This window comes from Girardinichthys multiradiatus, chromosome 23, assembly GCF_021462225.1.
Source record: "Girardinichthys multiradiatus isolate DD_20200921_A chromosome 23, DD_fGirMul_XY1, whole genome shotgun sequence".
NCBI lineage: Eukaryota > Metazoa > Chordata > Actinopteri > Cyprinodontiformes > Goodeidae > Girardinichthys > Girardinichthys multiradiatus.
Genome location: NC_061815.1, coordinates 44,266,854 through 44,281,605, shown reverse-complemented (window position 1 = coordinate 44,281,605; position 14,752 = coordinate 44,266,854). Strand labels below are relative to the sequence as shown.

General features: G+C 38.7%; 1 long non-coding RNA gene across 1 annotated transcript; it reads right to left on the bottom strand.

Moving 5' to 3' along the window:
* Positions 1–6,158: 6,158 nt before the first annotated feature.
* On the bottom strand, positions 6,159–14,393 carry LOC124860860. The gene is made up of 5 exons (XR_007036468.1): positions 13,982–14,393; positions 13,290–13,391; positions 10,189–10,876; positions 6,623–6,736; positions 6,159–6,171 (listed from the first exon to the last, which is right to left on the bottom strand). It is a non-coding gene; the product is annotated as an uncharacterized LOC124860860 (long non-coding RNA).
* Positions 14,394–14,752: the final 359 nt, after the last annotated feature.

Here is a 14,752-nt window from a genome sequence, read left to right as displayed (position 1 = left end):
GCACCGAACATTATTACTCTATGTTCTTCAGGCACCCAGACAAGAACTACTTTGTTTATAGGTTGGATTGCAATTTAACTAAATTACAGCAGGATGTTCACAATTATTGACAAGTATAACCAAAGATTTTTTTAAAGGTTTCTTAATATCCGATGTGTAACACAAACACATTGTGTTAGGTAGAGACAGTCCGCTCCACCAGCTGACAGGTACACTGACAGGAGCTAAATGACATAGAAAGGGAGTATTGCTGCTTCCTCTCTTGATACTTTTCAACCTGCTAATCTTATATATCTCTTCAGATCATGAATAAGCAAATACTTTATCAACGTAGCTGTTCATTACAAAACATTTTGATAGTTTTAGATAACCTAAATAATGAAGGCCTTAAAATGTGATCTGAGACCAACACAAATAAGTCATGAAAATAGGTTTGGAGTCATTGTTTTGATTTACCCACACCAAAAGTTCATCTTAGAGTAAATCACTGTTTTTATTGTCAGGTGGCAGGTTTGTGACACGTGGATGAGTTTTCTCTCTTCAGATCAGCTCATGAGTTAAACAGGCTAATTAATATGCACAGTATAGACTGTGACAGGCTGAAGGATGGTTTCATTTTGTCTTATCTCCGTCAGAGACCAAGCAGCTTCACCTTCACAAACCTACCTTTACCATACATAGGAGATATGCAGAACTGCGCGATAGTATCCACAAATAATCACTTAAAGACTAACAAACACATAATCAGCCTCTAAGTGTGTTGGATGTTCAGCATACTTAAGTTGTAGGATATGATTCCCTATTCATCCAGGATTCCTGGGAAGATTAGGGAATTTGGTTTGGACTCTAAAAATAGACAACTTTTATCTGTCAGCTGAACTTTTATCTGCTTCCCGATGGGCTGAGCTCAGTCGGAGCCTGAGATCCTTTATCCTTGGAGGGTAAATATTTCATCCTGACAGATTCACAGAGCTGATAAAAGACAGAACACTGAAAATAAAATGTTTGTCAATATCTGAAGTGATTATTGTTGCAAGGCTGTAAACACTGTCATCATTATTGCTCATTTAATTCACTTTATTTATCAGTCATTATTAGTGCAAATAGTAAAGTTGACAGAATGATAGACCAAATCAATGTGTTGCTCTTGTCATAATTGTTTTATAAAATATCAACTGTTACTCCAATATACAGAGCTGAATACAGTCAAGCTTTTCTTTCATACAAGTAACCGAATGGGCTTGTATACATGTGTGATTATCAACTGCCTGTAGAGTGCATGAGTTACAAACTTGCTGCAAGGTCCTCAGCATCACCAAAAGAGGACATAATACCATGCAAAAGAATCTGACCCCTTTACAATTTTTTTTTCAGTTTATCTTTTTCTCAAACCTTCATGTTTCCTTAATTCAGATTTAATGTCAGACAAAGATAATGTGTAATTATACAATACAGTTTTATGGCCCTGTGTGAAACTAAATTTACCCCCTTCTTAATAAACTATGACTAACCAGATAACCAAATGCTGTGTTTAATTTCATTCTTCCCACCCAGGCTTGACTACTGCATGACCAATAGATTTAAGAAATCATTAAATACAAACCTGTCTGACAAAAAAATCAACCAAAAGATCTAAAAAAGCAACAAATCAGCCTTTGATAAAAACAAATTCAAGAACAGATGACAAACAAAGTAGTTGACATCAGTCTAGAAAGGGCTACAAGGCCATTTCTGAGGCTTTGGAACAAATCACAATGTCAGCCATTATTCACAAATGGAGGAAATATTGCGAACCTTCCCAGGAGTGGCTGGCTTACTGAAATCACTCCAAGAACGACTCATCCGGGAGGTCAAGGAAGCCCAAGAACAACATCTAAAGCGCTTCCAGACCTCACATGCCTCAGTTAAGCTGACTGTTTATGTTCAACAAGTACAAACTTGGCACCAATTGTATCCAGGGGGATTTCTGGAAAAAAAACCAAACAAACTGCAAACTAAAAACGATGCAAAAACATTTCAAAAAACATCTTCATGATTCCCAAGACTTTTAGAACAATATTCTGTGGACAGACAAGACAAAACTAGAACTTTTTGGAAAGTTTGCTTTTCATTACATCCGACATCACACTAACACAACATTTTTGAAAAAGAAGCAGCAGTCAGAGATATTGGGGTTAGTCATGGTCGGCGGATGCCTTGCTGCTTGGACATGATTTGCCATAACTGATGGAACCATGGATTCTTTTCTCTACCACCTGTGTAATTGTGGCTGAAATACAAATAATCTGCAAAGAAGAGTGGACCAAACTTCCTCCAAAGCAAAAAATTAATGCAAGTTACCGATAACGCTTGATGGTAGCTATTGGTGATAATGGTGGCAAAACCATTTTATTAGGTTTAGGAGGCAATAATTTTTTCACATGGTTTTTGCTGAGGTTTTATTCATAGACTGTGTCAACTGAATACAAATTATGTCCAGATTTTGACTGCCTACTAAACATTTCATGTTCTAATTTGGTGAAATATTTGGTGCAAGTGTCAAGCAAAGGTTTTCATACTTTTTGTCTTTTACACATTGTGACACATTAGAATTACAAACATGATATCTGATGGGATTTTACGTGATAGACCAACACAGATTGCTGCATGATTGTGAAGTGGAAATAAAAGGATTCATGTTTTTGCTTTATATAAAAATCTGCAAAGTGAGGTAAGCATTTGTATTCAGGCATGTAACACAAGTCCTTGAGCTCTACTTAATTCCTTATCTGAAAAGGGCATTATAAATATTCCGTGCATCGAAGGGCGAAGAGAGCATCAGTCAGAAAAAAAACCCCAAGAGTGGTAGGGCTAACTCTGGAGAAACCTGGCAGAAACATACCCCAAAACACTTGCAGCATTAATTGCAGCAAAAGGTAGATCTACAAAGAAAAGACTGAGATGGGTTAAATACTAATGTACACCACACTTTTCAGATTTTTGTTTGCAAAACTTTGCATTGTGAATTCCTTTATTTTGTGTTGTAATGTGACAAAATATGTAATAGTTAAAAGGTTATGAATAGTTTTTGCAAAGACCTGTCTACTCAACAAACAACTTATCATAGAGTAGCTGCTTTTTGCTAAGGAGTGAGAAACATACTCAACTCAGGTTTGTTATTTGGTAAAGATAACTCTGTTCCTTTTCATGAGGTCACAAGGCCAGTGCACACGTAACACCCTTTCCACTGCTTTTTAAGGCTTTTTCAGTTGTCAGGATTGTGAGTCTAACCAGCCCAACATGTCTGGAAGAGGCTACTTGATTTTTTATTTTTAGTCATGAACCCAAAAGCGTAACCTCAGCGCTCAGCTACGTCCCAGGGGGCTGCCCCCATCTCACCACACAACCACAGATGGTTTGGATCTGACTCATCTTTGGAGGGGTATGAAAAGGCTTAGACCAATTAATGGCTGAGATGCCCTTCTTGAAGAGCCACCACACTCAGTTCAAACCGCCACCCCACCCAAAACAAGCGGCGTGCCAGAGCGTGGTGTCTTTGCCCGCTAAATGCATCTACACTGCTCACATAAAAAGATTTTAAACTGTGCTCTCATCTTCTGCCGCAGCATTATGTAACAAACGCACTGTAAGCTGTAAGAAGCATCGTCAGCAGTTGGCATCCATACAGGTTATTTTACTGTCATCTGTTCAGGGTGCAGAAAAATTACATGTGGAAGTGGACACAGATCAACAAAGCCTGGTGTGATCTTGTAAAAGCCATACAACTTTATTTTCTGTGTTTAAATGTTGCTTTAATCAAACTGTCCTATGGATCTAAAGTTACTCTAGGTTAGTGGCTGTCTTTCCAGTAAACACTGCAAAGTATTGGCATTACAGCAATCAAACCCTTCTTGTAATTGCCATCCAGCTTTTTGCATGTTTCAACTGGTAATTTGACAATTAATCTTTGGTAATGGCCTTCAAGTCTGTATGTTTGGAAGGCCTTCTTACCATCACCCCAATCTTCAACTTCTTCCACAGATCCAGACTTAGGTCAGGACTCTAGCTGGGCCACTCCAAAATGTTAATATTAGAGATTGATATTAAAGATTGAATTGTGTCTTTGGAAACATGTGAATAAAATCCACTCTACTTACCTGGGGGAGCAGGATAGTGCAACCAATAAAACACTGAAATACTAAGAATCTTAATGAGTTTGGAAATTAAATGGAAGCCAGTGAAATGTTATTTTGTTTTCTTGTAAAAACTGAGTTGCGACACTTTACGACAGTTGTGAGACATTGGGGAGGGACAAATTCCAACAAGAAAACCATTGCAGTCATCAATATGTAAAGATATAAAAGAACAGTTTGATGTTTGGATGAAAACTGAAAATGAAACCTTCATTTAGACTAAATATGCTTCATCTGAATTAGGCTGGAAAAAGCAGGAACCATGTCATTTACCTCATTATCAAGTTCAAGGGAAGGGTCTATTTTCACCCAAATCTGTAATAAAGGTTTCCTCATATGAGGTTGGTCCTGCTGGTGTTGTTGTGCCTCAATGGCAGGACTTCAGTTATCATAAAAAAACAGTGCCATAATTATCCTGATGTAAGCCCAGCAGTCAAGAAAAGAGGCTGGTCAGAGCATTTAGCAATGCACTTCAGTGGAAAATAAACCTGGCAGTTGTCTGTATAGAATCAAAAGAAATTTGATGTTTCTGGAAAACAGCACCAAGTGGCAGCGGATGTGAGAAAAAAACAGTGGTGAAAGAATGGGGGGATCCCGACAGGGCAGGACAGCAGATGTGGAGATGAAAGCCTTGGTGGTGAGACAACAAAAAACTCTACCAACAAATAAAAACAGCAAGACACAAAGACTGATTTCAGCAGACAACACACTTTATTAGTGTAACCACCCTGACAAAAAGTGTAAAACTGGACCTCTTACACTTGTTGCAAACATTGTGTTACATATGAAACAGCAGTAATTTTATCTGCTATATAATTATCTATAAAAATATTCCTAAAATTAAAACATGATGAAGTAAATAAAATTTGTTTCAACCTTTATGGTTTTATTTCTCACAGATCCATAATTGTTCAGCAAAACAGCTGTCATCGTTCCATTTTCCAGCCAACTCTTTGTGCACTAACTCTCCACAGTCCTGCTCTCCTTTGTGGTTGTTGGGTTGTCCATGCAGCCAGTACCTGATAAAAGCAGCAAAAATGGAAGATTTAACTTAACTAAACTGTGAAACAAAGAGAAATGAAACTTGATGTTTTGTTCTGATTGTTTCTGGATACATCTAGTACTGTGTGGATTCCTCCTGTAATTACCGAGCTTACTTAAAGCATTTCCATCATAATCCAGACACATTGAGACAAGATAAGAAACTTACAGAAGATTATTTGTTGAAGGTTTTAGTCAGACAAAAAACTATTTAACCTTTAAGCTAGGACCTAGTTTCGAAATTGGATGATTTATTTTTAAAGATTCAGCACAGATCATAATTATTACCAGAAGCATTGGTTGTCTATGGAATGCAAGTTTGATTGTTAAATAAAATCTAATATGGAGGAATTCATACATTATATCTTGTCGACTCGTTCTTCCGTAAAAGTTAGAATGGGCAGATGCTCTGGGTCTTCGTCTGAAGTAATAAGGGCATTTCAGTCATGGTTAAAGCAGCCGCTAAGCTGAAAGCTCTCAACTTAATGGTCCATTGGTGTCCAATCCCCACCCATAATTATGAGACATAGATTGTGACCAAAAGAACAAGGTCCAAGATACAAGAGATTGACGTAAGTTTTCTGGAAATGACTACAGATCCCCCTGGAGGAGCTGGAGAGTCTTGGCAGTAAAACGAAAGTCTCCTATTACCTCTGTTGCTAGCAGAGGTAACAGGTACCAGGAGATGGCATGTGTAAACTGAAAACGTTTGAATCTTGGAATTTGGTGATTGTGATTGGTGTGCAGCGGTTCCAGGTCTCAAACTTAACTTAATGTACCAGCCATGAAATATCTTCGCATTATATTTTATACTGTCAGATATTGTTTTTCTTGAAAGTTATACTTACTTCGTGGTGACTGGGGTCCCACCTACCCACATCCAAACCCCCTCTTTGAGGCTGTCAGTAAGACCAATCCAAGCATTTTGCCCGTTTTTCAGCATTCCATAAGCAAAATCCTGCACAGATAAAGAAGCACCACCTAAACAAATATGTTGTAGTGTCAGGTTCTTCATCAAGTCAACGGTCTCCCTCCAATTTCTGAATTTGCAATGTCTTTATTATTATTATTTTGTTTACGTTTTGCCTCAGTGACTAACTTGATCTGCTAAGGTTCCAGCAATGACTCTGTACTATTGCAGTGATGAGACTAGATAAATTTTTCACACTTCTTATGTGTGATTTTTTTTTTTTATATGTACATATAAACCATTCCAGTGCCCTTTGGGATTAGGATCAATTTAGACTGAACCAAGCATGAAAATCTGCTCACAAACTTGGTCTGGACTTTTTATTTGACTGATTACAGATTCTCTAAAACACAGTTTGAGGAAACTTTGAAAGTTACAAAGGATGTCAGAGGTTCTGGCTAAAGGTATTTCTGATACAGGTTTTACTCGTTACTCTCACCTGTTCTTCATGACTGTTTACAATCAACAGGTCCGCCCCCTCAATGATGCAGGCTCTTCTGTTTTCTGTTCAACCTGTTTTCAATCAACCTCCAAGGTGTTGGACAGGTCAGCTCTAAAAATGGAGAAACGTTTTAAATCTCAAAAGTTACTAATACCAGAACAGGTTTTCAGGCTTGAAAAACAGCCATTTACACCTCCCACCCATATAAAATAACCAACTCCTACCCCCACTAACAACTCTGTAAACTCTCACCTATGACGTCTTCCTGCAGCAACCACCCCCTTCCCCTCTGATCCCTGTTGCCACAAAAGATCTGCATTAAAACACTCCACTATCATCCCAGTCCCAAAGAAATGCACCATCACAGGGTTAAATGGCTGCAGGGCTGTCACCCTGATATCTGTGGTCATGAAACCTTTTAGCAACTACATTTTAGCAGCCCCTGCATTTTGCTTACAGGGCAAACAGGTTGGTGGAGGATGCGGTCAAATTGGAACTAAACTTCATCCTGCACCCCCTTAACCATCCAGGGACGTATGTCAAGATCCTGTTTGAGGACTTTACTTCGGCCTTCATCACATTCACTTCACACATCCTTCACCAGAAGCTCACCAGCTCACAGTGCTGGCCTCCACCTGTCAGTGGATCACCAGCTTACTGACTGACCAGAAGCAGTAGGTGAGGCTGAGAAACATATTCTCCGTCATAGGAACTATCAACACCTGCAGGGGTGTGTTCTCTCACAACTCCTCTTCTCCATGTACACAATGACTGTGCCTCAACAAATCTGTCAGTGAAACACCTGAAGTTTACAGATGACACCACTGTTATTGATGTGATCCAGGACAATGATGAGTCTGCATACAGACAGGAGGTGGATCGGCTGGTCCACCAGTGTGGTCAAAACCACCTGAAGCTGAATTCATTCAACACAGTGGAGATAACGGTGCCCTTCTGGAGAACACCACTCACACTCTCCTCCTCTCACCATTCTCAGCATCACTGTCTGCTGTGGATCATTGTGGATTCACCTTTTCTCCAGACCTGAAATGTTCAACTCAAGAAGTAGAAACCTGCCACATGAGCAGCTGGTCATCCTCTACACTGCCATTATTCAGTCTGTCTTGTGCACATCCATCACTGTGTGGTTGGGCTCACCCATTAAACAGGACAGATCCTGACTGCAACAACACTCAGGTCTGCAGAGAGGATCATCAGGGGTGACCTTCCTCCATCCAGGACTTGTACAAGTCAAGGGTCAGGAAAAGAGCAGCTAACATCTCTGTGGACCCCAAACATTGTGGACAAAATTCTGTTAAGACTCTTACCTTCGAGTCTGTGCTACAGAGCATCAGTTTCCTCCCCTAGGTTGTCACTCTAATTAATACACTGAACACCTTACACCCAGATTAGTCAGCTACTTTACTTTGAAATAAAAATATGCATGTTTGCCTTGTGCCTTATTTAACACGGTCGACAGGTTAACTAACCCTCCTGTAACTGTAGCACATGAACTCCACTCTACCATGGCCTGCAACTAATTTGCTAACTTCTTCACTGAAAAAACCCAAAAGATCAGAGGGGCAGTCAGCACATCCACATCAACTCCAATACCAAAGTTGTCTCCAACTAGAACTGATTTTGACAAAATGTCCCAATTTTACCAAATAAACTACAAAATCTTAGAAGAAATCGTACAGCAACTAAGCTCTATTTCCTGCTGTCTCTGTGTTTTACCCACAGCTTTCCTTAAGAAAGCTTTGCCTGTAATAACACCTGATTTAACACAAATAATAAACACATCCTTTTTGTCAGGTGTTTTCCCCCAGGCCCTGAAAACAGCAATTATCAAACCTCCATTGAAAAAGAGCAACTTGGACAAGCTGCTACTGCAGAACTACAGGCCTATATCAAACCTCTCCTTCATCAGTAAGATTATTGAAAAAGCTGTGTTTCAGCAGTTAAACAAATTCCTAACAACGTCCAACCGCTTCGATGTCTTCCAGTCAGGCTTCCTGCTCACCACAGTACAGAGACTGCTCTTGTCAAGTTATTCAATGACATCCGTATAAATGCAGACTGTGGAAGAACCACAGTGCTGGTATTATTGGACCTTACTGCAGTATTCGATACTGTTGATTATTCTATTTTATTAGAGCGCCTGGAAATCTGTGTCGGCCTTTCTGGTACAGCACTTGATTAGTTTAAATCCAACTTGAAAGACAGGGACGTTTTTGTGTCAGTAGGTAACTTTACATCAGAGAGCACAAAAATCACATGTGGTGTTCCCCAAGGGTCCATCTTAGGGCCCCTCCTATTCAATATACACGCTCCCCCTAACTCAGATTTTAATACACAACAACGTAAGTTATCATAACTATGCAGACGACACACAGCTATACGTTACGTTGTCACCAGGTGACTATGAACCCGTTCAAGCGCTGGGTAAATGCTTAGAAGAAATCAATGGGTGGATGTGCCAAAACTCTCTTGAACTGAATCAAAACAAAACTGTTATCATTTTTGGACCAAAGGAAGAGCGTTTAAAAGTTAGCACACAGCTTCAGTTAATACAGCTAGAAACCACCAATCAGGCTCGAAACCTGGGTGTAGTGATGGACTCAGACTTGAACCTTCAGAGGCACATAAAGGTAGTAACTGGGTCGGCCTTCTATCACCTAAAAAACATCTCTAGGATTAAAGGAGTAATGTCTCAGCAGGACCTTGAAAAACTAATTAATGTGTTCATCTTTAGTAGAATTGATTACTGCAACAATGTCTTCACAGGCCTGCCTAAAAAGTCGATCAGACAGCTGCAGTTGATCCAGAACGCTGCTGCCCGCATCCTCACTAGAACTAAGAAAGTGGAGCACATCACCCCGGTTCTAAAGTCCCTACACTGTCTCCCTGTAGCTCAGAGAATAGACTTTAAAATACTTATGTTAGTCTGTAAATCACTGAATGGCTTAGCACCAAAATACATTAGACTTGTTGTCAGTGTATCAACCACCCAGACCTCTCAGGTCTTCTTGCTCAAATCTACTCTGCAGAACCAGAACCAAACATGGAGAAGCAGCTTTTAGTTCCTATGCTCCACTAATCTGGAATAAACTCCCAGAAAACTGTAAAAGCGTTGAAACCCTAAGTTGCTTTAAATCAAGATAAAAAACTTATTTGTTCAGAGTGGCCTTTGACTGTGCCATCTAAACATTATTAGTTACGTTTTCAGTCCAATTTTCCTTTCACTTTCTTATCAATAATTTTATTATAAAATTTTAATTAAATCTTTTTATTATCGTCTTTTTAATTAGTCATTTCTTATTCTATTTAATTATTTAAATTACCTTTATGCCACAGCAATGTACTTTTCCTATTATGTCTCTTTTTCTTTTTTTTTTTATCTACAGCACTTTGAATTGTCTTGCTACTGAAATGTGCTATATAAATAAACTTGCCTTGCCTTACATTTGATATCTGTATACAGAAAGCATGTGAAATGAATGAAGCTGATTTTGACACTCAAACAAACATGTGCTTTAAAAAAAATCTAAGAAAGCCCTTACCGCTTAGTTCAGTCTTGAACGGGTCTTAAACGGGTCTGTGGAGCTGGTCAAATTTTTGCCTCTTGTCTGTAAATCCTTCTTTTCCTTCATCAGCTTATCATAGCTTGTTTGAAATAACTCTTTCTTTTTCCAAAGTGAACTGTAGGTTGTCTCAATTTGAATTTTGCTTTTGTTTAGCATCACATGGCCTTCCTGCAGCTGGTCCTTCTTCCACAGTAAAGAGAGTTGCATTCTAATTGATCTCTCTTGGCTTTATCAGACAATTGTGTTTGTAATCCTTCATTTTTCCTTTGCATGATTTTGTATTTGGTGCTTAACAGGGCTAAATCTGCAGTAAGGTTATAATAACCACTTTGTAAGTCTTCAGAACTCCTCTGTAGCTCTTCCTAGCTTGCTTTTGACTGGCCACATCCTGTTTTTAAGCTGCTTTGGAGTTGGTTTCTGTTGTTTGTCACATTCTCCAAACTGGACCCCAACTTGTCTCTTTCAGGTGTCTGGGATCTGTAACTTTGCTGTAATTGCTCATTGTATTCTGTCAGGTTCCTCAGCAGGACCTCTAATTGATGCTTTTCTACAAATAAGGCATTCTGTTCACTCTGTGATCAGTCGGTTTCCACAGTCTGGACGTCATTTTGGTTTTCCGTCAGAGCGCTGTATTTGGGTGTTGGTGCAGAATGGTTAATCCTGTCTGTGAAATAAAAACAAATATGAATCATAACGTTTGATGAAGTATTTTGAATACTTGTTTTTAGTGCAAAACTTGACATTAAAGCTATTGTAGAAGTATTCTAAATGCAATCTCACACATATTGAAAGAACACAGGAATGTTTACAGGAATGATTAATGAAATGTTAATATCAGGCAACACTGCCAGCTAATTTAACAGTTATAGCACCCACTGCATTCATTGGCACCCCTTCTAAAGATGTCAGAAAAGCCTTAAAATAAACGGATCTTTTATTGCAGCAGCACATTGTTTTTAAAAGAGCTTTTAATTTGAGTACAGGTGTAACTTACCCCTAATAATCCCTTTCAAATAAAGGCACCTGAATTTTTTTCATAGACCATCACAAACGTAAACATGTGGAGTTTGTCAATTGCTTCTTGGACTTTTTTCTGAAAACATGTGACTAATATGTTTGTGCTTCAAACATTGCAGGTGGGTCAGGTGTGAAATAAAAGATGAATATGTTGTAAAGCACCTTGTCCCCACTGATAAGTATGATGGAGGTTCTGTGATGCTATGGGCCTGTTTCTTTTCAAAGACCCTAGGGACCTTCTTAGAGTGCATGTCACTATGAACTCTTTGCAGTAGCAAGATATCTTAATCTGGTAGTTTCTGCAGGAAAACTGTATATGGGTAAGGAGTAATGCCTTCTACTGGAATTAATTTGTATTGGAGTTTCCTTCACAACTTCCCCATACGTCATTAGGCAGATTTAAAAATGGTCCTTTGCATCGGAAAAGAACGTACGAGATTCCTGTTACCCGAGTATAACAAATCCTGTGGCTTTAAATCCTGGGGCTTTCGGTGGAACAGGGGCTATTGGGTCTTTCAGCAGCATAATGATCCAAAACATATGGCAGCCCAACACAGTATTGGTTTGCCAGACCCAATCAACCTTCATCCAATGCCATCTCAGAACCCAGACTTTACATTAGTAGTGCCAATAATTGTGGCACTAGTTATTTTGTGGGAGAAAAGTGACTGTTTTATTCCCTCTAAATAAATGTAAACACATTAAAAGTTTGATTTTTCTTAGTTTTTAGTACGGCATTATGCTACTGCAAAACTAAAATTTACTTTTTATGTTTTTGATCAGTGGATTACCAGGATACATAATTGGTGTGTTTGTTTAGATTGTTGCTTAAGCTGTAGTATTTTTGCCATAAAATCACATTGTCATTAACATCAGAACAAACTGATCTTTTTCAAACCAGACACCAATGTGCATTCTGACTGATTCAGTCACAAGTACACAGCTTTCAGTGAGTGTTCACATTTAAATCTGTTCTAGCTGATCATTTATCAGTTACCTTCTTAAAAATGCAAACAAAAACAGAGTGAGATCATCCAGTGCTCTCCCAGGTGATCAGAAGAGATAGGCAATGAATATGTTTGCTGATGATGGTGCTAATTATGTTACCTCACAACATGACATGAGACAAGTAAAGCAGCATCAACTGATTCCTGACTCCACAGAACTTAGTGTCAACACAAATACACTTAAATTATTAACTTGTAAATGGAAAGCTGTAAAAGACACAAAGGTTCACTGGCAGGCTGTGAGATTCCTTCAAAACACAGAAGCAATGTGTAAGCAGGTCAACATGGAGCATATTCTTTGGGAAAGATTGTTTTCTTGTTATGTGATTAACAATGCATTTAATATCTTAGCAGGTATAATCAGCTCCAAAAACAATCAAAACAAGTGGACTGATGCAGAAAATTCCTCATCATCCATTGAATGCACTGATCTATGTAATCCAAAGGAATGAAAAGGATGAAAATAATGCACCAAATAAACACAACAAAATCCTATCTTCTAAAAGTTACAGCAGACAGCTGTTTATCATTTTTGATTACTGACAGCTGCACCAGATTTTAACAAGGCTGTTTATAGGTTTTTTAAACCAGGAGACATTCAGATAATAAGTGATGTTTGCCTGGAGTCACATAAGATCAGTAGGTGGTCCTGCAGTATGTCTCCAGATGGTTTGCACTCTGTTCATTAAAAGGGGAAAAAACAAAAGCATCTGAAAGAAGCCATCTATACCGCCTTGCAAAGGTTTTCATACCCCTTAAACGTTTTCATATTTTGTTCATATTACACCTTAAATTTAATTTATTTTATGTGATTGACCAACACAAAGTACTGCATATTTGTGAAGTGAAAGCAAAAGAATTCATGGGAACCAAAATCTGTCAAAAGTAAGTAGTTTTTGCCCTCTTTTTGGGAACATATGTTTTTCAAATTTGTATTTAGCATTGCTCATAAATATTTTACAATGGCATTATACTTTTAGTTGCATGTTTGTCACAAAACATAAAAAATAAAATAAAATAAAAGGTTTTTGTGATGCCACGAAATTTACTCACAGTAGCAAACCTGTCCAATGTTTCCAGCCAAAAGGAGAGTGCATACCAGTCCGAGATAAATAGTCACATATCTGTGTTGCTGCTTTCTTCCATGAACATCTCCTAAATACAAAAACAATATATATATATATATATATATATACACACACACACTGGAAGCAGTGTGATGAAGATCGCATTTATTTATAAAGCACATTAAAAAAACTATTGTTTAGCCAACGTGCTGTTTAGTGCTGAAACAGGTCAACCAAGACACAAATAATTATAATAAAATACAGCAAATAGCATTCAAAACAGAAAAAAACAAATACTGAAGTATAATAAAATAAAAAACAACAAACCAACTCTCATTGCGTCAAAAGCCACTGGAAATAAGTGTGTAAGACAGACTTAAAACAGCAGATGAAGAAGCATTTCTGGTATTTAATATATCAGACAATTGTTCCATAAATATATTAATTATGAAACAATTAATATAATTGTTCCAGAATTTTGGAGCCACGGCTGATGATATAATACAAATAAATTGAACGTATTTATAAAAGTACATTTGCATAAGAACTCATGCCTTTATGCATCATTTAACTCGTTAGGCTTCATGTTTTTGTCATGATTAGTGCCTTTCTGCTCCCATGTTTCTACCATGCCCACCTGCTCCACAGCAGTACAGCAGTCAGTCTCATTTCACTCACCTGTGAGCTGCTCTGTTTAAACACTTTTCTGCCCATTGCTCTCTGCCAGATTATTGCCAGTAGATGTCCTTCCATGCCCTTGCCTGATTTCTTTGTTACAACTTTGTTTCTGTGCTTTGGACTATCCTGCCTTGCCCTTGTGTGAGTTCTGCAGAGCTTCTGATGTCTGGACAATGACCTTTCCTCTGTGCCCCGACCTCCGAGATTTGCCCAACATCCTGATTTGTAAGTAACGCCTTCTTGTGTATGACCCTTGCCTGTCCCCTGGATTTCAGATAGATTCCTGACAATATGTCAGACGTCCCTGCAATGATTAAAATCAACACTAGTCCCTGCTCCATTGCAACCTGTTGTGGTGTCATCATCTTCATCCGTTATCCCCTGGATCAAGTTCCTCCTGTCCTAAAACGCTTAGTGCAGGGGTCCCCAGCTCCAATCCTTGAGAGCTACTGCCCTGCACCTTTTTAGATGCGTCCCTGCTCCAACACAGCTGAATCAAATGATTGAATCACTTCTTGAACATGCCATCAAGTTTGGCAAAAGCCAGGCAAGTCGGCCATTCATTTGATTCAGGTGTGTTGGAGCAGGGATGCATCTAAAAGTTGCAAGGCAGTAGCTCTTGAGGATCGGAGAGACCCCTGGCTTAGTGACTTTCCTTCTGACTCTCTAAAAGCCACTAACCTGTTGTCTCCCTTTTCAGAAGTTCCTTATTGCTCCTACCGCAGCCTCCTGACTCCCACCAGTTCCCTCATTAACATAAATCTTTTAAAA